We start from the raw sequence: 2,661 nt of genomic DNA on the forward strand, positions 1-2,661 counted from the left end.
GCGCTGTCCCTCAGCTCTTCAGCTGAAGGCTAGTGCTCTACCAGTTGAGCCATACCTCTGAGTGGTTTCTCAGAGGTAAGAGTCTCATAGGCTTTCCTGCTTTGCCTGGCTTTGAACTGTGATCCTCAGATCTCAGCCTCCTGAGTAGCTAGGATTACAGGCATGAGCCACCAGAGCTCTGGCTTCCTAATCTCAACTCTAATATCTGGAAGAAAATGTAATAAAACTCATTTAAGGAAGTGTCATACTCTTTTTCAGTAATTTTTGTTACCGTCACAAAATAGCACCTTATCCATTTAGAGACTTTCTTTAGTGCTAACCATCTCTTCTTCATGATTCAGAATTTGCTGTCAATTCTAATTTCTCTTCAGGGATTCCTATTCCTTCCTTTTGGAATGATAATGGGGACCTAGTTGGGGACCTATTATTTGACCTTATTTCCTGTAGCATAGATGAAGAAAAGCCTGTCACAGGAAAACTCTGAAACTAAGATAAACACCATACTGCACATCTCCAATCACACCATAAACCCTCAAACATCACAGAGTATGACATGATAATGTTACTAACACCAATTTTGTATGGGTATAATGCAAGCCAAACACACAAATAGATACAGAGACAGAAAAAAACATGTAGATGAGGCATTCTTAACAATGGAGTGAAGAGTGTTGGGCATTTGAGTGCTGGTGTGTGAGGAAGATACATGTCAACAGCTGGCCTCAATCCCGACATTTTCCCAAACAAAAGACTTCAAGTATAAAAACGGCAGAAAATTTAGCAAAATAAGTATTACAGAAGTAATAAAAAGTATTTTTACTATTTAATACTGGGGCTGGGAAGTTGGCTCATGGGCTGGGAAGGTGGCTCAGTGGTAAAGTGCTTGTTTTGCATGCATGAGGCCCTGGGTTCGATTCCTCAGCACCACATAAGCAAAAAGAAAAAAAAAGCCGGAAGTGGTGCTGTGACTCAAGTGGTAGAGCCTTGAGCTGAAGAGCTGAGGGACAGTGGCCTGGCCCAGAGTTCAGGCCCCACGACCGGACCCAAAAAAAAATTAATATTGGACTCTAAATCTGTGTCCATCAGTGCCAATATTTTCTATTATGGATATGTGATGAGTGAAACAAGTTATGTATTCTTAAACATGACTTTTTTAAAAAGTGACTTTTGAGAGCTGAGCACCAGTGGCTCACACCTGAAGTGGATCACACTCAGTAGTAGTCTGAGTTCTAAGGGTGGTAGTTTAAAGCCAACCTGGGTATTAATGTCTGTGAGACTCTTATATCCAACTAAACATAAAAAAACTGAAAGTGGAGCTAGGGCTCAAGTGGTACAGCCCTTGACATGAGCACAAAAGCGTAGGACAGCACTCAGGTACTTGTGTTCAAGCCCTAGGAATGGCATCCCTACCCCCCCACAAATGGTTGCCATATATATTATAATGATAGCTATGCATTCCATACAAGTATTTTTTCATTCCAAAAAAGAACAAAAAAAACCTGTGAGAAGGTATGAGAGGGGGAAACTGGTAGAAAGTAAAAGAAGGGGTGATATTGTTCAAAAAAAAGAAATGTACTCATCACCTCACTTATGAAATGCTAATTCCTCTTTAAACACATTAATAGTAACAATAAACTTATTTTTGAAAAAAAAAGTGCTTCACCACAATAATCAATCCCAGCTGTTTTGTCAGTTACTAAAGACAGACTGCTCATTGAGCAGTGTAAGAGCACTAGTCAGTGATATCTTTAGACAAATTTCTATTTGTTTCATTTTCATTTATTTGTTTAACACGCATTGAATTCACAAAAAATCTGGAAACCTGTGATGAAATTCTCTTGATTATGACCCCACTAACCTAATTTCTTTCAAAAGGGGGGCAGATTCTATTTCAGTCACACAAACCAAACAAAAAAAATAGAAAACATGAAATCTATGTCAGCAATAAAATACATGATATGGAACTTTCATAAATGGGTATTCTATGCTAACATTGAGCCAGGTTTCCATCTCTGGAAATCAGTATAAAGGGACTGAGAATGGCATAACCAACTTTCAGAAATGCATGAATATTTTGCATCATGGAATAATTCTCTAAGAAGGAACTTAAAAGTAGAGAAAAAGCACATTCTGTCCAATAAAAGAAAAGAAAACAAAGCATGAGAAGGAGAACACTGTAAACAGCTTTCACCTCAGGAGAAGTTTTGTAGAGAAAATTGGAGTTCTGCAGGTAGAGAACACGCTGGTGGTGCTTGTGGAGAAGAAATACCTTGTAACCACTGGCCACACTCATGATACCCTGAAACACAGCATCCCTTAAGACCATGAGGATAAGAAAAATCCATTTCATTATCAAGTTGTCTGGTACAAAATAGCAATAGGTGTCACTTACACTAGGTTGTGATATGTTCACACTGCTGATATTTTTTATGTGGAATAGTAAGTTCATGCTTATCAAGGAATTGAGAATCCAAAAGAACAGCAATAGAGAAGGATGTGCCATACAGATTGAAGTTTTAGCTTTCTCCACACAGAGTGTCTGGGGCTGATGGTGATGGCCTGGACCAGGGTGAGGAGACTGCTGGTGCAGATGGAAAGTCCTCGAGTCACTCTCTCTAGGTAAGCAGACATCACACAACCTATATCCTCTAAGAAGTTCTC

At 39.2% G+C, this 2,661-nt stretch overlaps 1 pseudogene; it reads right to left on the reverse strand.

Moving 5' to 3' along the window:
* Positions 1-1,966: 1,966 nt before the first annotated feature.
* Positions 1,967-2,661, reverse strand: part of LOC106001378 — a 9,301-nt pseudogene continuing 8,606 nt past the window's right edge.

Source organism: Dipodomys ordii, unplaced genomic scaffold, assembly GCF_000151885.1.
Source record: "Dipodomys ordii isolate 6190 unplaced genomic scaffold, Dord_2.0 Scaffold293, whole genome shotgun sequence".
NCBI lineage: Eukaryota > Metazoa > Chordata > Mammalia > Rodentia > Heteromyidae > Dipodomys > Dipodomys ordii.